The sequence below is a fragment of the Pristiophorus japonicus genome, unplaced genomic scaffold, assembly GCF_044704955.1.
Source record: "Pristiophorus japonicus isolate sPriJap1 unplaced genomic scaffold, sPriJap1.hap1 HAP1_SCAFFOLD_42, whole genome shotgun sequence".
Classification (NCBI taxonomy): Eukaryota; Metazoa; Chordata; class Chondrichthyes; family Pristiophoridae; genus Pristiophorus; species Pristiophorus japonicus.
The window spans coordinates 5,725,756-5,749,240 of record NW_027254090.1 but is presented as its reverse complement, the minus strand read 5'-3'; the positions used below and the strand labels follow the sequence as shown (position 1 = coordinate 5,749,240).

Sequence of the window (23,485 nt, the reverse complement as noted above, 5' to 3'; positions counted from 1 at the left end):
GAGGGGCTAGACAGGGTAGATGCAGAGAGGATGTTCCCCTCGTGGGGGAATCTAGAACGAGGGGACATAGTTTCAGAATAAGGGGTTGCCCATTTAAAATGGGGATGAGGAGGAATTTCTTCCCTCAGAGGGGCGTGAATCTTTGTATTTCTACCCCTGAGAGCTGTGAAGGCTCGGTCATTGAATATATTTAAGGTGGAGGTAGACAGATTTTTGAACGATATGGGAGTCAAGGGTTCGGCGGAGATGGTAGGGAAGTGGAGCTGAGGCCAAGATCAGATCAGCCATGATCTCACTGAATAGTGCAACAGGCTCGAGGGGCTAAATGGCCTCCTCCTGTTCCTATGTCCCTCTGTGTAAGGTCTGGGAAACACACGGTGGTCATCTTTGGAAACTTCAACTAAATGGTGTTGTTTTAAAGGGGATGCAGAAACAGAGTGACCGAGAGATTTACACACAGCAATATTTGACGGTGGGTAGACAAGTTGATAAGGTTACTAATAAAGAATACAGGACCCTTGGCGTTATAACGTGAAATAGATTACACCGGTGTACTTACACCAAAGCTTTATAAATCCCTGCTTAGGCCTCAGTTGGATCCTGTTTACAGTTCTGGGCACCACAATTTAGGAAGGATATCGAGGATTTGGAGAGAACATAAGAAATATATAAGAAACATTTTCTGTTGTTATTGAAAACACAAACACAGGTATTCATTGAAATCCAATCTGTAGGTGGCCACACACAGATTGAAGAGAGCCAGGGAGTCCGACAGAATCGGGAAACATCGGGAAATGGACAAGAGATATTGACAAGGACTAAAACCGCTTTGAGACCAGACAATTGCGGGAACCCCTGTGGTTAATGAAAGGGCTTTGTGTGGTTGATTTCCTGACACACTTGTAATGTGGGGAAAGATGTGCCCAAATCACCCCCATATGGACCTCAACTCTTTCAGAAGCAAGAGAGTGTGTAACCTGGGTCTATAACATAAAGTAATGGGGTCCTTAACGATTAAAGCCCATTATTAATTCTCTCACACATTTCAATTATGTTTATGAAATGAATTGATGGAAACTTCAAGAACTGAACTTTAATGAGTTAAGGAACTTTAATCATTGATGAAGTTTTATCCCCTATCTGATTTTACACACACTGTATTTTAGGAGAGTGAGTTAAAATGCCGATCGCTCATGATACAAGGAACCTGGGGCTACTTTTAAAAAATGTATTCCACAGAAAAATATTCTCCAAAACAATGTTTCTGTCCGTGCTCAAACCGAGGATATTTCACATGTGTGGCGAACGTGATAACCGTTACACGACGGAAACCTATGCTTACAACTCGAAAAAAAGCATCCTGCAGCGCTGCCTCACTTCCCAGCAGCAGATCAAAGCCGCAAACAAACCAATCGATTATTCCCACTTCCCCACCTCCACAGATACTGCCCGACCTGCTGAGTGTTTCCAGCATTTTCTGGGGTTGATGTGCGTCGCTTTCAATCTTTGAAATTTCACCAAGCAAAGAAACGGTCAATCGAACTGACCCTGTAAGCACTTTGTTCGCGTTTATTCACAGGAATATCTGCAGTCGGGAGCAGAAAAGGAATTAAAACCGAATACCGTCTTCGGGACAATCAGAATACTTCGTCACAGACAAGGCACCGGAAGGCTGGAAGGTAGATTACACCGGTTGTGAGAGAGCTGGTTGGCAGTGACATGGAAGTGTCTGCAGTGTGCGGGACCAGACTGCTTCCATACATCCACACTGAATGTCCACCCTTTATTTGGGAAAAGTACAACTGAGAGTGGACAAGTTCCATCCTGGTCGGAGCAATCTGAAGGTTTAACTGACTGACAACCTGGTTTTGGATGTCGTGCAGTGAGCACTTGCGTCAGTCTCTGTGACGCAATGGTTTAGCGCGTTGGGCGATTAACCTAAAAGTTGGTTGTTCAAGCCCACCCAGAAGCGAAGTTTTTAACTGTGTTTTCCCTGAGGATTCGGTGCTGCACGGTTCCAGTTTGTCATTGCGCGTTTTGACTGCACAAACATATTCCGCAAACATTACCAGCTGTGCTCTTATCCAGTGAGTTCCCACTCCAATACTTTTATGAGCATTCAGTTCAAGTGTAGAGTTTGAGTGTATACAGAACTGTACAGTGATATCAGAAAATTTTACAAGGTTGTGGGACATTGTGTTTTGTTAATATTGAACCACGAATATGAATCAATCCATTTTTTCCAATATTTAATTGAGCAAGTTTTCAAAATGTTTCCACCCAATTTTGAACCAGGATCTTTTCGCGTGTGAGGCAAATGTGACAACCACTACACTACGGAAACACTGCATTTGAAGTAATGTTAGGAACATAATCAGAGCTTTAACCTACACAGCTGGACTATACTTCAGGAGCTGGTTTTACGAGAATAGAAAGACGGTGCTATATTTAGGAAGGCTGTGAGTGTGGTAGGAATTGATCCAGTGTTTCCCAGACTTTACAAATAGGAACAGGAGCTGGCTATTTAGCAGCGAGTGGTTAGGATCTGGAATTTACTGGAGGCAGACTTAATCTTATCTTTCAAACAGGAGTTGGAAAAGTGTCTGAAGGAAAAACAATTGCAGGCCTCAGGGGAAAGAGCGGGGGAGTGGGACACGCTGAGAGTCGGCACGGGCTCGACGGGCCGAATGGCCTTCCGTGCTGTAACCATTCCATGATTCTATAAGTTAGTGGCACATTTCATAGTGTTGGTGGAAGCAGAACATTGCAAAGGGACATGGATTGAGTCGGCAAAACAAGATGCATCTGATTCAGGAGATTCGGAGGGCGTGGAAATTCGGGAGTTTAATGAATTTGAAAGGAACATTTTTGTTTTGTGCAGTTTTGGTCAGAGAAATGTTTGTGAAAGGAATTTTTTGCACAGAGGAATGCAGCATTTAATCTTCTGCCTTAACACTTCTTTCTGGGTGTCGGGGTCACATTTCTTTTCGATGTCATTCTTCCAGAATTGATATTTCATTTGCTGTTTCACAATAACCAGACCCTTGCTCTAAAGTCAGTCGCACTTTTCCCCCAGTCTCCTGTTGATGTTACCAGCAATGAACATTTTGAATCAGAACCCTAAAGCACAGTGTGTAAAATGGGACATGATTTAACAATTAACGTGGGGCTCGCACCCCTGAATCCAAGATTAAGATTCTCATGCTCGACCGATTGACCTAGCCGGGCTTCTGCCAAATGCACCTTTTTGTCGCTGATTGCAGCCAGGCGCCTGTTGGCTCCGCCCCAGATGTTTAAACTTGCTGTCGAGGAACTGACAGAATCCTCTTGAAAGGTGGACCAGACTCGAGGGGCCGAAAGGCCTACTCCGGCTCCGAATCCTTACATGTTTATGATCTTATAACCTTTCACAGGAGAACAAACTCGCCCCTGAGCATGCATGAGGAGAAAGCTCCAGAAAATATTACCACCCGCTGAGATTTCGCTTGTAAGTGTTAAGTCCTGACCCTGCAGTACAGACTCAGACGAGGCACATGCTGAAGTCAAGGTCACTCTGGACCTGCACCTTTATTTCACAGCTCTCAAGTGCCACACTTGCCTGAGACCTACCTTTATATACCTGTGTAGAACAGGTATGCAGTGTCTCCTGCAAGTGCACCCCTGGTGGTAACGTATGCTTGTGGTTACAGGTCATATCTAGTTACAGTCATGTATAGCATGGTAAGATATAGTTATATACAGTAGTGTGAGATACATGACATCAAACTCCCCCAAGGTCTTATTGTCTTTATAGATTCAGACTCTCAGGTGGTCTACGCTCTCGCGTGGAGCGTCTTAGTTGTGGTTCAGTTGTTTGCCTTGGTGCCTGTTTTTCTTTCAGTGTGATTGCTGGTATCTCGCCTGGGCTGTCTGTTGAGACTGCCCTTTCCTCAGGTTGTTCCCTCTGTCTGTCCACCAGGTGTGGTGTGAGTTCCATACTGTAGTCTGCCTCTCGTCCTGCAGTATTGTTGGTGAATCTACTTTTTACTTGGTCTACATGCCTCCGACAGGTTTGGCGATTGTCCATTTGTACAACCAGTAGCCTGTTTCCTTCCTTGCCTGTTACTGTCCCTGTACGTCATTTGGGACACCTGCCATAGTTTAGCACAAGCACTTTGTCCCCTATCTCATTCCACCTCCCCCTCAAATTTAGGTCATGGTACTCAGTTAGCTTCCGGCGCTTAGCCTCAACAATATCATGCATGTCTGGGAGGATTAACGAGAGCCTGGTCTTTAAGGTTCATTTCGTCAATAGTTGCGCGGGGGGAACCCCAGTCAACGAATCGGGACGAGATCTGTATGCCAGCAGCAGTCGCGACAGGCGGCTCTGCAGCGTGGGACCTTGGATTCTGAGCATGCCTTGTTTAATGATCTGCACTGCTTGCTCCGCCTGGCCATTGGAGGCCGGCTTTAACGGTGCCGTCTTAACGTGATTTATGCCGTGGTCAACTATAAATTCTTGAAATTCTGCGCTAGTGAAGCACGGACCATTATCACTGACCAATATGTCAGGAATTCCATGCATTGCAAACATGGTTCTCAGGCTCTCCACAGTGGTGGAGGTAGTGCTCGAGTTTATAATGGTGAACTCGATCCATTTTGAAAATGCATCAACGGCTACGAGGAACATTTTGCCCATGAATGGGCCCGCATAGTCTACATGCACCTGCGACCACGGTTTTTGTGAGCCAGGGCCAGAGGCTTAGGGGGGCCTCCCTGGGGGCATTACTGAGTTGGGCACAAATGGTGCACCGACGGATGCAGAGCTCCAAGTCCGCGTCAGTGCTAGGCCACCAGACGTGGGATCTGGCTATGACCTTCATTATGACGATCCCCGGGTGCTCGCGGTGGAGCTCCCGGATAAACGCCTCGCAGCCTCGCAAGGGCATAACTACTCGGCTGCCCCACATCAGGAGGTCTGCCTGTAGTGATAGTTCATGCCTGCGCCTATGGAAAGGTTTGATCTCCTCGGGGCAGTCATCGCCTGTCACCAGTTAAAACGCATCTTTCGTCCAGGCTCTGATTTGGTGCGACATCATGGGCGAACCTGTGGATTCAAAGGAACTGATTGCCATGACCATCTCACAGTCCTGTTCGTCCGAACCTTCTGTCGTCGCCAGGGGTAGCCTGCTAAGCGCGTCGGCACAGTTGTCTGTGCCTGGTCTGTGCCTTATTGTATAGTCGTAAGACACCAGCATGAGTGCCCACCGCTGAATGCGTGCCGAGGCTTTGATCTTTATTGCCTTGCACTCAGATAGCAGGGACGTGAGGGGTTTGTGGTTGGTTTCTAACCCGAACTTGGCCACGAAAAGGTATTGGTGCATCTTTTTGACATCGTACACGCACGCGAGCTCCTCCTTCTCAACCATATCATACCCGCACGCCGCCCGCGAAAGTGACGTGGAGGCACAAGCAATGGGTTGTAATTTACCCGCATCATTGACATGCTGTAAAACGCACCCGATCCTGTACGCTGACGCATCACATGTAAGAACTAACTTTTTACCTGGGTCAAAAAAGGCTAAAACACTGTTGTAACATAGAAGATTGAGTTATTGAAGGCGCGTTCTTGGGCGTCCCCCCAAAACCAATCACACCCCTTTCTGAGTAGCATGTGGAGAGGCTCCAGCAGCGTGCTCAAGTTCTGTATAAAGTTCCCAAAGTAATTGAATAGCCCGAGAAAGGCAGGCAGTTCCGAGATATTCCAGGGCCTGGGTGCCAGACGAATTGCTTCGGTTTTTGATTCTGTTGGGCCGATTCCATCAGCGGCAATCCTTCTGCCCAAAAATTCAACCTCAGGCGCGAGAAACAGACACATGGATTTCTTAACTCTTAGGCCTACTCGATCCAATCGACTTAGTACTTCCTGCAAATTGCGGAGATGGGAGTCGGTGTCCCTGCCCGTGATGAGTATGTCATCTTGAAACACAACCGTCCCCAGGATGGACTTGAGCAGACTCTCCATGTTGCGCTGGAATATAGCAGCTGCCGACCTGATGCCGAATGGGCATTGATTGTACGTAAAAAGGCCTCGATGTGTGTTGATGGTGGTGAGTAGCTGAGACTCTTCGGTCAGTTCTTGCGTCATATACGCAAATGTAAGATCAAGTTTCGAGAAAAGTTTTCCTCCAGCCAACGTGGCAAATAGGTCCTCTGCTCTGGGCAGCGGGTATTGGTCCTGTCGGGAGACTCTATTATGGTAGACTTGTAATCCCACCCGGTGAGCTTTCGCATGTGAGGCGAACGTGTTAACCGCTACACTGCGGAAACATCTCCACTTTCAGCACCCGGTCAGACGGAAATGTTAAGCGAGCAGGTGAACTGCTGATCCCACTTTTAAGGAGCTGGTCGTGGTGCCAAGCAAATGAGTTTTGCTTAATGACTAAAAATAAGAAAAGGGATTTGAAACCGCGCTTTAAGAGCAGACTGCAAACTGAACGCAGCACCTTCGACGGCTCGGCCATCCAGACTGGAAGTTCATTTAAATTTTGAACTTTTGTGTCTTGTTACATGAAGTAAATGAGGGCATCTGGCATATCTGTGCCTGACACCAGGGAAACAGTGAGACAAACATTGGAGCAGGTTATAGCCAAACAGCAAAGAAGTTTGCAACTTTTGAAGAACAATGATCCCGACATGATTTGAATACACAGCCTTCTGATGAGGAGTCAGACACACTACCGTTGCACCACGAGGTCTCCAGTGCAAATTGTCCATGTTTGGAAACATGAAGGTTCCTGAAACACAGTTTCATTTACCCAGCATTGGTGCAATGAAAGGGCTTTAAAATCCCCGGCCGCTCCCACCGTGGGTCAGACAGCATCAGAAGCAGTGCCCACCTGTCACTCACCCTCTCACGCCCGCTTTCATCACCTGCTGCCCGCGGACTGCAGCAAATCCAGTTCATCATCATCATAGGCAGTCCCTCCAAAAAGGATGACTTGCTTCCTCGCCAAAAAAGGATGAGTTCACAGGTGTTTCAATATTCCAGGTCCTGAAATGTATGTTGAAGGGTGGAAGATGCCTGTGCGTGGATTTTTTAAACGTGCGATGGCCGTTGCACCCCAGCCATCACACGGGCTTGACAGAGCGAGGTATTCGTCCAGTGGCAAGGGTTAAACAAGACGACTGGAGACCAGCTCTGCTGCACGGACCCAGTGTGCAAACATCTCGCAGTGTGGGCTGGCCCGTGCTGCCGCTGGGCCCCTGGCCCTGAACTCATGCCTGTTCTGGGCCCCGATCACATCCCTCCACAGTCTCTCGCCGCTCCTTCGCCCCGATCTCGCCGCTCCTGCTGTATCTGCCCACGCTCCAATCACTGACCTGGACCTTGATGACATCACTCTTCGCTGCCGCCGCCCTCCTGCACCAGCTCACGCTGATCCCAGGAGTCGTCTCCCGGGACCTCCAAGCTGCTCCCAGGGCCGCTCGCCGTTCCTTTTATGGCCCCGACCTGCCGCTGGTGTTCTCCCGTTAGTGTATCCAGGCTGTGGGTGGCCACCCCGAGCGCAGCAGAGGGGTTTCTGCATTAGTTCTGGGTGGGGGCAGTATCTTTCCCCTTCTCTCTTCGTCTTGTCTCGATCCCTGTGCTTTTATTTCTCTATTTGTTCCCCCTGTCTCAGTTTCTAGTGTTTAAAAGGGAACAAAAGATGAAATGGGTTTCATTGTGGAACAATTTACTTCACTCAAAGTTAGATGCACTGCTGTTCGCCATGAGGTCACGGTAGCTAGCCGTTGATATTCAGGTTCTTATATAAATATATATAAATATATCAACATCTATCATAACTGTTCCCTGGTGGTCGAGGGGTTAAGATCTGCCGCACTGACCTGGTAACGATACTCGATCAATTCATCGCATAAAAATAATTGAGGTCTGTGAGACGATTAATAATTGCTGTAATCACCATGAATACCAATACTTTCTGCGATAGACCGAGCTTACAGACTATCTGGCTTCTCCTGCCCTTTGCCGGGCACGTGTTCTGGGTTTAATTTAGTAAACAGGGCGAGTTCGCTGATCGCGGGGAGACGGTAGGAGCCTCTGTGGCCCCACTGTGAGGATGTGGAAGTGAACACGGTGGCTGGGTGATCCGTGACATTTCTGTAAAGGGCAGTGGAGGAGAAGGATTGAGAACTTGCAGTGTGGGACAGAAGTTGTTTCAGGTGAGCCTCCTCATTCCCGATCAGCGCAGAGGGAGCTCATTGGTCAGCTCCCCTCTGTTGGGGTTGCTGTACCAGTGGTTTCTGTAGTGTAGTGGTTATCATGTTTGCTTTACACGCAAAAGGTCCCTGGTTCGATCCCAGGCAGAAACATTTTGTTTAAACTTGCCAAATGGGAACAATCGGAGGCGAGTTGAGTCTCCTGGCAAATGCTGCCTGATTTCCTGAGATTTGCAGAATTTGCTGTTTTTATTTGCTATTTATTCTCCTGGCAAAAGGGTTCCCTTATTCATGAATTGCTCTTTATTTAACCAATAAATAGATAACTTTCAGTGAGAGAAATCGGATCCACTGGGGACCTTTCGCGTGTGATGCCAACGTGATATCCGCTACACTGCAGCCCATCAAAGGGCGAGAAACTACTGAATATAAAGGATGAGCCCACGAATATCAGGGGCAGTGCAGTCTGGTCAACGTCAAACCTTCCTTTCTTCTTCAGCAATGGCATGAACGGGAATCAGACGCCACAAAGTTTAATTAAAGACACAAATACAAGTAACACTTCTAAATCTTTTCACTGTAAAATTCTTTTACTTTATTTGAAATCCTACTGCATTGAATCTGAAAATGAGCACCGTAGGATTTTATCTTCACTACTGATTCTATTTTCTGTGCATGGTAGGAATAACCGGTGCTGTTAAATTTGACAAAAGTTGCCCCAGATTCCTGGTGTCATCAGCAATGAAGATTTTGAACCAGACTCCTAAAATACAGTGAGTAAAATGGGTCAACTTGCATAAGAAGATAAGAAGTTAAGAAATAGGAGCAGTAGTCGACCATACGCCCCTGGATCCTGCTCCGACATTTAATACGATCATGGCCGATGCAATCATGGACTCAGGTCCACTTCCCTGCCCATTCCCCAAAGCATAGGACAAATGATTGAAGTATCGACTCTCCCTCAGTTAGCATTTCTTTCATTGTGCAAAAGAAGGTGAGGGTTTTTTTAATGATGCTTTCCCGTGAAAACAATACAAATTTTATGAAAAAAACATACGGTGACTGGTAGGTGAGCGCTGCTTCTGATACCTGGTGGGAATGGGCGGGGATTTTAAAGCCCCTTGCATTGTGAAACCTTCATATCGCCGAACATCTCAGACTTCATGTGTGGACCTTGTCAGGCAATGGTAGCATGCCTGCCTCCAAATCGAAAGGTTGTGTGTTCTAGTCATGTTGGGGTTGTAATTATTTTCAACATTGTTCTTCCAGAAAATATTTTCTTTGCTGTTTGGCAATAACCAGACCCTTGCGCCAAGATCTATCTCAATGTTTCCCCGGTGTCAGGCAGAGATACGCCTGCTGCCCTCATTTATTTCATGTGTCAGGACACAAAAGTTCAAAATCAATCTGCAGGTGGCCAAATCGAGCATTGAATACTTAGGGTGGCGGAGTGGTTTAAAGTGCTGTGTTCAGATCGCAGTCTCCTCTGGAGATGCATGTTCGACTTTGACATTTCTTATTTTTAATCATTTAGTGAAACTCTTTGTTTGACACCACGACCAACTCCTTAAAAGTGGGATTCTGCAGTCCAACTGCTCGCTTCACATTTCTGTCTGACCTGGTGCTGAAAGTGGAGATGTTTCCGCAGTGTCGCGCTTAACACGTTCGCCTCACAAGCGAAAGCTCCCTGGCCGAGAATATTTTCTGGAGCTTTTTCCTCATACATGCTCAGGGGCGAGTTCTGTCCTGAACACTTTCGCTAAAGTGCTGAGTTCATTGCCCATGTGGTCACCAGTGCCCCAGTTTCAGTGGGTCCGCCCCGGGAGGTAGGCCATCCGTCAGAGAATACCCAAGATCAGGGATCAGTCTACGGTCAGGGATCCCCAGCCGGCAGCCTTCGGCGGTGAGGGACTCACAGGAGAGGTCGTGGTGGACCAGCCACTAACTGAGAGTCCCCAGCCTACAGTCCCCGGCTGTGCAGAACCCTCAGTTAATGAAATGAACTGAGCAGCCACACCTAAAGGGGAAGTGTGTTGTTGCCCCGGAGGGGCCATTCCCCCGATAATGTGGGACTCAGGCACACCTCCAGTCAGAGCACTCTGGGTCCTGCGGTACAGACCGCCTTACCGCCGGCCACACAGGCAAACCAGAGGCTGATTAAGGGAAGGAGAAGAACAGGGATTAACTTGGCCAGTCGGAGACGGGTGGCAGATGTATATAATAGCACGATATGAGTTTAAGAATGTTGAAGAGTTCTAGTTTTAAATTAAGATTTTAGAAATTTCAGGTCACCACAACCTCACGAGGAATCCATGGGTAAAGAAGTAGTGAGAGGAATAAGATCGCTTATGAAGGAGTTGTGGCCGGCAGTGTAAGGGGTGGTTTTCAGGGGGTCAGCTTTCCATTCTGACCTTATATGAGTGGTTCCGAATCGCTCGCTGACCCTTGGTTGTAGACCCTGGAATAATGAAGGGACTGTGACAGACTAAGACAGACAATCGGTTTCAAGGTAGGAAGAAGGAATGGCTTTATTGTGTTTATAAAGAAGTAAAAGGCACACCTTTAATAACACACTCAGACCAATACACACTGAGGGGTACAACACATTGAATAAATTGTGAAATTACAGCCTGTGGGGAAAAGAATACAGCTTAAACTCTAAATGGAGTAAAGAGGAGAATGCAGATACATTTACACAAGTTATCCCAGCCTCCCACCTCCCAATTCCCCTAACTAACTAAGTTATAGCTCTGAGGGTTCAGGAGCTATGCTCACCAATCCCTTTAGACAGTTGCCGGTGATTCGCGGTTTCGGGGTTCGCTGCACTTGGCCTTCTCGGCGAGCCGTACCCCGGACAGAGGAGAGGACTTCGGACTGCGTAGTCTTCGGTTGGGGTGCGTCCGTTGATATGCTAAGTTGCGTTTTGGATGTATGGGGTAAGTACCCACTTTCTTTGGTTAGGATAGTTTTAGTTAGTCCCTTTTGGTAATTTCTCCCCCGTTGGGTCGTTCAGAAATAGATTGTAGAGTGATTGTCAATTTGGTTGCTGACAACCTTCTGTTTCGTGGGCCTCGTGCTCGGTCAGTTCTTGATGAGTTCTGGTAGTTTCCTTCGCTCTTCCATTTCTTCACTGCAGAGGAAGCAGGCTGCTTGTGTCTGTGTCTGTGTTCCAGTCTATGTCCTTGTTCGAGTCAGTGCGAGTTCCAGTCTGTGTTCTGTTAGTTTTTCCTTGTAAAACTGGGGGATAGATATATCCACAAAAAAAGGCTTTGTTATCTCCCATCAAATCTCTTGGGCTCTGTTTAAACTGTTCTGTCCATTGATTTTCAAATGTCTCCTTTGTCGGCAGTAACTCGATTAGGGTGTGAGAATGTGCTATCACTGGTTTTGCATTGTTTGAGGATTGTCCAGTTTCCTGACCATGATTTCCATTGTGCTTGATTGGGTAATTCGATTATCTCTTATGGGGTGAATAGTTCCCCCCAGACAGTCTGGGATCCTTAATACATGAATTTGCTTCACAGAGTTTAGCCCCACCTTCTGTACTCGGTAACTCTTTTTCTCAGCCAAAATGTTGTAGAATCTTAAAATTGATCTGCTCCTTTCCATAGATGTTTGGGGGATCTCAGGCTTCTGAAATTTAGGTCCATTTTGAATTCTCTTTCCTATGAGTCCAAACACTGTGGGGCGGGGGGGGGGTCTCGATGAATGCATTCCCTTTTATCCCCTGCAGGCGTCGTCTGCCCCATTAAACTAATTTTAAAAGCCCAGAAAGGAATTCTTCTCCTCTGCAGGGGAAAGGTACCAGGAATCTTTGCGAGATATTGGTAAATTCTACATTCCCCCCTATGATACCATGTCATTTATGGTATCATCTTACAGGTGAGCAAAGTTCCTCGCTTCCAAGAAAGAACCTTCCCCGTAAATTAACTAAACTAATACCAAATATGCATTACACTTATGCAACATCACCACAGATACACACTTTTCCCTTAACATGTACAAACTTTTGACGTTTACACCCTCCCAGCTTGGAGGGGGTTCCATCCCTACAATTGCATTTCAGCACAGTTACATTTCATTTCAATGACATTATATTCACCAGCATGTAGTCAACGTACAACCACATTACAGAAGGAAGAACATAGATTAAAATTAAACAACATCAATTGGTCTCCTGAGGTTTGTCCATCACCTGGTAATGTCTGGATCCTGCCCTTGAGAACTGCTCTCAGGCTGGCTGACACAAAAGACAAACTCAAAACAATCACCTAAACATTACTGCAACATTACCCTCAATTCTAAACTAAACCTTAAAATGTAAAATGGTGCAGTCAGCTACCTTAGACTAAAAATTAGAGCTATGTACAGCCGCCACCCGTCTCCGGGTGGCCTGGTTAGTCCCTGTCAGGCCCATGCCTGGTGCGGTCTGATAGCCGCCTGGATGCTAGGGTTTCCCCGCAGCCGGTGAGCTGGAGACCCTTGTCTCTGGGACAGCTCGATGCTACTGCTCCTGTGAGACCCTCACCGCTGGAGGCGGCTGGCTGGGGGTCCCTACTCTGAGTGGCCTCTGTACTTCTGACCTTCGGCCTTTCCTGTCAGGCTGCCCTTCTCCTAGGGTAGAATCGCTGAGGCTCAGATGCCGGTGACCACGGTATCTTTGGCCGTGGTGTACGGAGGGTCCTTCTCAGGACTTGGGTTACTGGGGGTGCGTCCGAATCCGAAACGATGGGTGGGATAGCCCCTCCAGTACTGCAATTCACCGTCCCTATAGGCACGGTTTCTGAACCTGCCACATTCCCTGTGGGCCCTCCACAATCGGGGACGGCCAACGGAGGGTCCCTGTCCTGAGGACGGTTCACCCCTCCCGGCTGCCCTCTGTGCTTGGCTGACCCTGGGTTGTAGAGCTTGCACTGGTTGATTGGAACCACTTAGTACAGCGGGGCAGCTTTATGGCATTGACCATCGGGCTTGCCTTGTCGACAATGCTGTATGGCCCCATATATAATGCTTCACAAACCCCGACCCGAGCATGGTTCCTCACCATGACCTGGCCTCCTATCTCCCATTCGTGGTGTTTGCTGGGTTCCAGCAGCAATCGGTTACTCTGATGCTGTCTGCCCATGTTACTAGCAGCCTGCCAGTGAATCTGTTTGAGGTGTTCAAACAGGTTTTTGACAAACCAGTCCCAGTTCACCTCTCTGAGCTGACCTTCTGTGAGCACCGGGGCTAGGACATGGGTGGGGATCCGCATGATCTGGCCAGTCATGAGCTCGCATGGGGAATACCCCGTGCTCTTTGACTGGCTGGCTCTGATCCCCATTAGGACCAACTGTAAGACCTCCACCCACTTTTGGGGTGAGTCTCCTGTCTCCTTGCGCAGCCTTTCTTTAATGGTGTACTTTAAAAGCTCCACATTACCCGATGACTGTAGATTGTGGGCAATGTGCCATTTCCCCTCAATGCCGAGCACGTTAAGGGTTGCCTGCAATAACTGCCCGGTGAAATGGCTCCACTGGTCCGAATCCACATACTGTGGGAGTCCCCACCGGGAGAATACTTCCCTCACTAGAATCTTCGCTGTCCCTAGTGCGGTGGCTGTTCGGCAGTTGAAGGCTTCAACCCATTTTCAGAACACGTCCACCAGGACTAGGCAGTATTTGTAGCCACCCTGGGCGGTGGGTAGGGGCCCGATGTAGTCAATTTGGATTGACTGCCATGGTCCCTCTACCCTCCTGACGTGTCCTAGGGACACCTTCCTTTTCTGGGGGTCAGGGCTGTTCGCAGACACACCAGGCAGTTCGCACAGAACCCACGGACATCCACCCTGAGTCCCGGCCACCATCCTGCCTGTTCCACCCGTTGCCAGGTGGTCTCAGGCTCGGGGTGGCCCGCTCCTGGACCCTCATGGGCCAGTTTTATGAATTCCCTCTGGTGCTGCTGTGGCACGACCCATTGTCCCTCTTTAAACAGCATGCCTTCCTTAACGGTAATGGCTGCTGTGCCGTACGGACCTTCTACTCTCTCTCCTCTAGCTAGCGCGTTCAGGACAGCTTTCAGGACCGGGTCCTGTGCCTGAACTGTTTTTAAGTCCGGGGCCAAAGCTATCCCTGTACTCTCTGCTGCCCTGTTCTTATTCTTGACCGCTGCTATGCGGCCGGTGTCATAGGGATCCCAGAACTTTCCCGTGCGGGCACCTCCTTTGGCCAGTTTGTCAGCCTGTTGGTTTCCCTCTGCACGGGGTTAGGTTTTTGAATGGGCCTTCACCTTATGTATGTAGACCTTTCCTTCTTCCCCCACCGCTGTCATGATTTTCTCCAGCAGGGGCTTGATTGCCAGGGGTCTCCCGTCAGCGGACGTGAATCCGCGACGGGACCATATAGCCAGGTACTCTGTACACGAATTGCAGGTGAACATACTCTCCGAGCAAATCGTGTACGGGGTAGGGAATTCCTCGAGGTGGGTCACCACGTACATTACGGCGGACAGTTCAGCATGCTGGGCGCTCATGGTGCTGGGGAGATTGATTGCCAGGGCAATACCTGACCTTGGGTCATAGGCTCCGCACTCAGTGAGTCGTTTGCCAGCAGATACCATGCTGCACCCGTCCACGTAGATGTCCTTGCCTGTAGGGTGTAACCCAGCCCGAAGGCAAATGTTCACCTCCCATACCCCTTCTACGGCGCACCTGTGGGCTTTCCCTGGGTAGATTAGGTTGGCTGCGAGCCTTGGCTCATGGGGGGTCTTCTACTCTGAGGTCCATCTGGGAGAGGAGCAGGGTCCAGCGAGCAATGCGGGCACTGCTCATCGTCCCGTCCTTAATCATCCCATCTAGGAGCATCTGAGTAGGTGTGTGGTGAGTTAGGAGTGTAAGAGGAGACCCTCCCGTGAAGATCAAGGATCTTTTCACTGCCCAATGTGTGGCTTGGAGGTGTCTCTCACAGTTGGAGTACCCCTTCTCCACATCTGTGAGGATCAAGGAGGAGTAAACCACCGGTCTCAGCTGGCCGTGCCGCTCTTGAAGCAGCACTGAGCTCAAACTGTCCCCGCTGGCTGCCACCTCCAGGAAAAACTCCTTTCCTACATCTATCGCTCCTAAGGCTGGCGCGGTCTGCAAGTCCTTCTTGAGCTGATTAAATGCTGCCTCGCAAACCCTCATCCCAGTCCCACTCTACCCCCTTGTGTAGGAGCCTGAGCAGAGGGGCTGCGGTGGCTACATAATCCTCAATGAAGTCTCTGCAGTACCCGGTGAGCCCTAGAAAGGATCTTACCCCTGTCACTGTGTTGGGGCTGGTAACTCCTGTACTGCCTCCCTTCTAGCCTTGTCTGTGGCCCGTTCCCCAGCGTGCACAGTCAGCCCCAGGAATTTGACTTCCTTCTGGCCGATCTGTGCCTTATTCGGGTTTACTTTAAACCCTTCTTCTTTTAGCAGCTCCAGCAGCTCAGCCAGCAGTGGGCCATGCTCCTCCCCCTGATCGGTGAACAGGAGCAGGTCATCCACATACTGCACCAACTGCTGGTGTCTGCTAAAGCCCTTTAAACAGTTCGCCATGCATTGGTGAAAAATGCTGGGGCTGTTGTGGAAGCCCTGGGGAAGACAGTTCCACGTGTATTGTTGGCCCTTAAAGGTAAAGGCGAACTTGTACTGGTCCTCCCGTTTTAAAGGAATGGACCAGAACCCATTTGAAATGTCCAACACCGCGAAAGTGGTCGCGGATGCTGGAATACTCCCTCTGAGGTCCGCTACGGCTGCTACAATGTGTACACAGGCAGGGATATTCTTATTTAGCACTCGATAGTCCACGGTGGCCCTCCATGAGTTGTCTCATTTCTTAACCGGCCACAGTGGAGAGTTCACATGGGTTGCTATCGGTCTTAACACCGCTTGCTCTACCAGTGATCCCAGCGCCGTTGTCAGGACTACCTCTGCCTCCCTGGGGAAGTTATATTGCTTTTGTGGTTGGGTCATGGGGTCCCCTTCTATACTAACTTCCAACCCCGTTACCCTGCCACAGTCATGTTTGTGGGTGGCGAATGCTGCAAGGTGTGCCCGTACATATGCCTGGTACTCCACTGGGGTGTTACTGACCAGTAATTCCAAGTCATAACCCTCCTTTGGCTTCACGGTACACAACGTTCCCTTGGCCTCTTTTTCTGGGATCACCGCCAGCTCACCTTCCCTGTCTGTCTCTATGGCTCCCCATCGACAGTGGTTCCTCAGATCCAAAAGGATCTAGTGGCTAATGATAAAATCAGCCCCCAGGATACATTTTCCCTCCTGCTCCCATTTCATCAGGACACACTTCCATTTGGTTTTGAGTGTCCCCAACTGAATGGTGAGCGGGATGGGAAACGAACCAGTTTGCTCGTTGCCTGTGAACCCCACTAGACTGTACGGGACCCCGTTCGATAGAGGTGAGGTAGCTGGGTTATCTGCATGTACAAGGGTGCAGGAAGCACCAGTATCTAGCAGGTAGGTCCCGTTCACATTCTCCACCTCCATTGTAACGCACGGTCTCTTCCAGGCATCGTACTCCAGGGAACACAGGTACACAGGCTGCGCTGGCTCAAGTCATACACATGGGTGGGTTGGAGCAGAGGGATTTACCGTACCGGCTACTGTACCGGTTGCGGTAGCTACTGCTCCCAGTCCATTTATAAGTGTCTGTAGGGTGGCTACGAGTGTCTCATATGAGTCGGGTGTTCCTGCCCCGGCCTTACGGGCTGGGTCTGAAGTGGCCTTTCCCTGAGTCTCTTTCCATGGGTTCCTACAGTCCTTCCTCCAGTGCCCACTTTTCCCACACCCAAAACATTCACCCCCTTTGTGGGGAGGATTCCCACCTTCCTGATGCCACTCTCTCTTGCCTTGGCTGGGTTTAATCTGATGGACTTTCCCGTTCCGGTAAGCCAGGGTCAACTGTCTGACCACTCTCTCTCGGTGGTTCTGGGATCTCTTGGATCGAACCAGACCTGGGCTTTTGCCTTTGTTCCAGGTAAGCTGTTTGCCACCAGGCTGCGGAGCCAGTGAGCCAGCTCGTTCGGGGCCAGGTGGGCCCGGTCAAGAACACCACTACAGGCCCTTTCGTAGACCGGCCACAACCTGTCGGCGAAAGCCTGTGGAGTCTCCCCATGGAGCTGCACTGTCTCCTCCACTCGGGAGAAAGGACTCCCGTCGTTCATACCCATGGCCTCCAGAACCTCCTCCTTAACCGGAGGGTACGTGCTTCGCCCCTTTCTGCTGTCTGCAGAGAGGGAATGGCACAGCTTGGTGTCTCGTGAGATGAGCAACAGCTTAGCCTGCTCTGAATAATTGCACCCGTTAATATCCCCTGTGTGTTCCACTTCCAGGAAGTGTACCGAGGGATCCCCCTGTTGGGTGAGCTTACTTAGGTGGCCTATCATAGCCCTCAGGTTTTGGGTGTCATGGGGGCTATGAAATTGCTTACTAGGGGACCTGCTGCCCCATTTGCACCAGCTGGGCCAAACGTCTGCTGCCGGACTGAGTGCATTGGCCCTGGTTCCAGCCCTCCTTGTATTGGCTCGCCTGCTTCCCCCTGCTACCAAACCGATTTAAAACTCGGGGTCGCCGGTGTTGGTAGTTCGCAATCGTTTCCTGCCCTGCACTCTGCTTGACACCCCCGCTGCTCTGGGCTGTTCCCGGGAGCTGCAGGCGGTGACTGCGGGATTTCTCCTTGCTCTACCAGGTATTCCTGGGCTAAACCCGGGTTTATCAGGCACACCATGTCTTTAGCCCGGGATAGAGCAAGGTTCAAGCCTTGGATTAGCTGCTGGCGGGGGCCATGGTAACTAGCCTCAAATTCCCTGGTACTGGCTACCTTATAGGCGACCTGAATGTCTTTCACCCTCTCCCCATAATCTTTAACTTGCTTGGCGATGCAGGAATTCTATTCCCGCAATGCAAGTTCGCTATTCTTGGCTTCAATCATCTGACACTGTAAAAGGTCCAGTTGGGTTTTGTGCCTTTCTTTAGTGAGCTCTCTACTTTCCTTTCACTGTCCCACCTCAGTCCACAGCCTTTCCCCGACTGTGTCCCTTGCACTGGACCTCTCTTCTGCCTGCCTCAATACTCCCTTTAATTTCTCATTCTCCTCATCTAGAAGCCGGATCTGTCGCTGAAGGCAAATTAGCCAAATCGCCTTCTCTATTGACTTTTTATGGTCCTTGCTCTCGGTCCATTGAGCTGCAGCATCTTCTGGACGCTCAGCATGCAATAGATCGAGTACCCACTCCTTAGCCACATTTACCCTCTTAAACACATAAGAGGAAATTTCCTTTTCCTTTTTGCTTCTTTTCATGAAACCACTCTCTCTCTTTTCACGTCCCTTGCCCCAGAGGCCCTTGATGGTCACCATTAAGTAAGGGGTGGTTTTCGGAGGGTCAGCTTTACCTTCTGCCCTTAAATGAATCGCTCCCACACCCTTGGTTCTAGACACTTGAATTATAAAGGGGCTGTGACAGACTTGGGCAAACAATCGGTTTCAAGATAGGAAGCAGGTATGGCTTTATTGTGTTTAAAAGGAAGTAAAAGGCATATCTTTAATAACACACACAGAATAGTAATAGCAATAGACACTAAGGGGTACAACACGTTGAATAAATTGTCAACATACAACCTATGGGAAAAGAATACAGCTTAAACTCTAAATGGGGTAAAGAGGAGAATGCAGATACATTTACACAAGTTATCCCAGCCTCCCGCTCTCTCAATTCCCCTGACTAACTAAGTTATAGCTCTGGGGGTTCAGGAGCTATGCTCACCAATCGCTTTTGACAGTTGCCGGTGAATCGCGGTTTCGGGGTTCACTGCACTTGGCCTTCTAGGCGAGCCGTATCCCGGACGGAGGAGAGGACTTCAGACTGCGTAGTCTTCAGTTGGGGTGATGCAGCAAGTTGCGTTTTGGATGTATGGAGTAAGTACCCACTTTTTTGGTTAGGAATAGTTTTAGTTAGTCCTTTTTGGTAATTTCTCACCCGTTGGTTGTTTAGAAGTAGATTGTAGAGTGGAAATGAATATTGATTCTTCGGTTTTTGCTAAGTTGGTTTCGGTTGGTCGTTTCGCTGGTTGTGGTGGCCCGGATTGTCAATTTGGTTGCTGACAACCTTCCGTTTCGTGGGCCTCGTGCTCTTTGCATGCTCGGTCGGTCCTTGATGATTTGTTACACTTTTCTCCACGACTCCATTTCTTCACTCCCCACCTCCGGCTGCTTGTGTTCTTTTCCTTGTAAAACTGGGAATAGATATATCCCAACAAGGCTTCCTTATCTCCCACCAAATCTGGCCCAGCTCTTTGTTTCAAGGGAGCTGCTCATTAGTTTTGAGCTCTGTTCTTTGTCAGAATTTGTCGGGCTTGTTCAGCAGTAATTTGATTGAGTTGTGTCATTTCGATAATGGTTGGTAATTTGATTATCTATTAGGGGGTGAATTGGTGTTGCATAGTTCCCCCAGACAGTCTGGGATCCTTAATACACGAATTTGCTTCACAGAGGTTAGCCCCATGTCATGTATTCGGTAACACTTTTTTCGCAGCCAAAATGTTGTAGAATCTTAAAATTGATATGCTGCTTCCCAGAGATGTTTAGGGGATCTCAGGCTTCTTTTAATTTAGGTACAAATTAAATTCTCTTTCTTATGAGTTAAAACACTGTGGGGGCTCCATGTATGCATCCCCTTTTATCCCCTGCAGGCCTCGTCTTCCTCTTTAAACTCATTTGTGTCCCGAAGTTTGTCCTTCCATTTTAAAAGTCCAGAAAGGGATTCTTCTCCTCTGCAGGGGAACAGATACAAGGAATCTTTGCGAAATATTGGTAAATTCTACATCTCCAAAGCAAGTAAAGCAGTATTAAATATGGAAACCAAAACTGCACGCAGTATTCCAGGTCTTGCCTTACCAATCTCCTTTATAACTGCAACAAGACTTCTCTGCTTTTTTACTCTATCCCCTTTGCAATAAAGGCCAAGATTCCATTGGCCTTCTGATCAATTGCTGTACCTGCATACTAACCTTTTGTGTTTCATGCACAAGTACCCGCAGGTCCCGCTGTTACTGCAGCACTGTGCAATTTTTCTCCATTTAAATAATAACTTGTCTTTGATTTTTTCTGCCAAAGTGCATAACCTTGCACTTTCCAACATTATACTCCATCTGCCAAATTTTTGCCCATTCACTAAGCCTGGCTATGTTGTTTTGCAGATTTGTTGTGTCCTCCTCACACATTGCTTTTCCTCCAATCTTTGACTACGTTACACTCGGTCCCTTTTTCCAGTCGTTAATATAGATTATATAGAGTTGGGGTCCCAGCACTGATCCCTGCAGCACCCCACTAGTTACTGTTTACCAACCAGAGAATGAACCATTTATCCCGACTTTCTGTTTTCTGTTAGTTAGCCAATCCTCTATCCATGCTAATATATTACCCCCAACCCCGTGAACTTTTATCTTGTGCAGTAATCTTTTATGTGGCACCTTTTCAAAATGCCTTCTGGAAGTCCAAATACACTACATCCCCTGGTTCCCCTTTATCCACCCTGTTCATTACATCCTCAAAGAATTCCAGCAAATTTGTCAAACGTGACTTCCCTTTCATAAATCCATACAGACTCTGCCTGACTGAATTATGTTTTTCCAAAAGTCGGAGGAGCAGTGACCGGAGGAGGTGTGAGCAGCGGCCTATAAAGGCCCAGCGGGAGTCCGGGGATTGGCGGCAGTCAGAGGAGCAGCGGCTGGAGGAGCAGCGAGCAGCGAGCTACAGCTGGTGCAGGCTCAAAAGTAAGAAAGAAGTCACAAGTAATCAAAGGGTGACGTCACAGCCAAGAGGGTAAGTGATTGGCTGGTTGAGTGTTGAGTAGTTTTCTGTTTCTTTGTCTTTCTTCTTGTTCTTAGCAGCAAGAAACCTTTGGCATGTTGCCAAATTAAGTAATCTAATGGTTAAGTCATGGCAGGGGAGCTCGGACACATGTCATGCTCCTCCTGTGCTATGTGGGAAGTCAGGGGCGCTTCCAGTGTTCCTGATGACTACATGTGCAGGAAGTGTATCCAGCTGCAGCACCTAACAGGCCGCATTGCGGCACTGGAGCTGCGCATGGTGTCACTCTGGAGCATCCGCGATGCTGAGGATGTCGTGAATAGCACGTTTAGTGAGTTGGTCACTCCGCGGGTAAAGGTTACTCAGGCAGATAGGGAATGGGTGACCATCAGGAAGAGCAGTGGATGGAAGGTAGTGCAGGAGTCCCCTGCGGTCATCCCCCTGCAAAACAGATACACCATCTTGGGTACTGTTGGAGGAGATGACTCATCAGGGGAAGGCAGCAGCAGCCAAGTCCATGTCACCATGGGTGGCTCTGCTGTACAGGAGGGCAGGAAAAAGAGTGGGAGAGCTCTAGTGATAGGGGATTCTATTGTAAGGGGAAAAGATAGATGTTTCTGCGGCTGCAATCGAGACTCCAGAATGGTATGTTGCCTCCCTGGTGCAAAATCAAGGATGTCTCGGAGCGGTTGCAGTGTATTCTGGAGGGGAAGGGTGAACAGCCAGGTGTCGTGGTACATATAGGTACCAACGATATAGGAAAAAACGGGATGAGGTCCTACAAACTGAGTTTAGGGAGCTAGGAGTTAAATTAAAAAGTAGGCTCTCAAAGGTAGTAATCTCAGGATTGCTACCAGTGCAACGTGCTAGTCGGAGTAGGAATTGCAGGACAGCTCAGGTAACAATGTGGCTTGATGAGTAGTGCAGGGGGGAGGGATTCAAATTCCTGGGACATGGGAACCGGTTCTGGGGGAGGTGGGACCAGTACAAAACGGACGGTCTGCACCTGGTCAGAACCGGAACCAATGTCTCGGGGAGTGTTTGCTAGTGCTGTTAAGGAGGGGTTAAACTAATATGGCAGGGGGATGGGAACCTATGCAGGGAGATAGAAGGAAGTAAAATGGGTGCGGAAGCAAAAGATAGAAAGAAGAAAAATAAAAGTGGAGGGCAGAGAAACACAAGGCAAAAATCAAAAAGGACCACATTACAGCAAAATTCTAAGGGAGAAAGGATGTTAAAAAGACAAGCCTGATGGCTCTGTGCCTCAATGCGAGGAGTATTCGTAATAAGAGGGACGAATTAACTGCATCAACAGCAATTAACAAATATGATATAATTGGGATTACAGAGACATGGCTCCAGGTCACCAAGGCTGGGAACTCAACATCCAGAGGTATTCAACATTCAAGAAGGATAGACAGAAAGGAAAGGGAGGTCGGGTAACGTTGCTGGTTAAAGAGGAAATTAACGCAATCGTAAGGAAGGACATTCGCTTGGATGGTGTGGAATCTGTATGGATAGAGCTGCGGAATACCATAGGGCAGAAAACACTCATGCGAGTTGTGCACAGACAACCAAACAGTAGTAGTGAGTTTGGGGACAGCATCAAGCAAGAAATTATGGATGCGGAAAGGTACAGAAGTTATCATGGGCAACTTTAATCTGCATAGACATTGGGCTAACCAAACCGAGAGGCGGGAGTGCGTGGTTGGTGAGGCCTATAAAAGGCCCAGTGGCAGCGAGAGGCGGCGGCAGTCCGAGAGGCGGGAGTGCGTGGTTGGTGAGGCCTATAAAAGGCCCAGCGGCAGCGAGAGGCGGCGGCAATCCGAGAGGCGGGTTGCGTGGTTGCTGAGGCCTATAAAGACCCAGGGGCAGCGAGAGGCGGCGGCAGTCCGAGAGGCGGGAGTGCGTGGTTGGTGAGGCCTATAAAGGCCCAGCGGCAGCGAGAGGCGGCGGCAGTCCGAGAGGCGGGAGTGCATGGTTGGTGAGGCCTATAAAGGCCCAGCGGCAGCGAGAGGCGGCGGCAGTCCGAGAGGCGTACCTGTGCAGCTGCAGCGGGGAGAGAAGGCAAAAAAGAAGTAGAAAGAAATCAAAAGGTGACGTCACAGCCAAGAGGGTGAGTGATTGGTGAATAGTTTTTCTCTTTTCTTTTTTCTCTTCTATATCAGTGAGTAACTTTTAACATTGTTGTTGCCAATTTAAGTGTATCTAAGGGTTAAGTCATGGCAGGAGAGCTCGGTCGGGTGTTATGCTCCTCCTGTACCATGTGGGAACTCAGGGACGACTCCAGTGTCCCTGACGATTACGTGTGTGGGAAGTGTATCCACCTCAAGCTCCTGACGGACCACGTTGCGGTGTTGGAGCTGAGGGTGGATTCGCTCTGGAGCATCCACGATGCTGAGAATGACGTGAGTATCACGTGTAGCGAGTTGGTCTTACCGCAGGAGAAGGGTCCACAG

At 48.9% G+C, this 23,485-nt stretch overlaps 1 non-coding gene across 1 annotated transcript; it reads left to right on the top strand.

Moving 5' to 3' along the window:
• Window positions 1–8,282: 8,282 nt before the first annotated feature.
• trnav-uac (transfer RNA valine (anticodon UAC)) lies at window positions 8,283–8,355 on the top strand. Its single transcript has one exon. It is a non-coding gene; the product is annotated as a tRNA-Val (tRNA).
• Window positions 8,356–23,485: the final 15,130 nt, after the last annotated feature.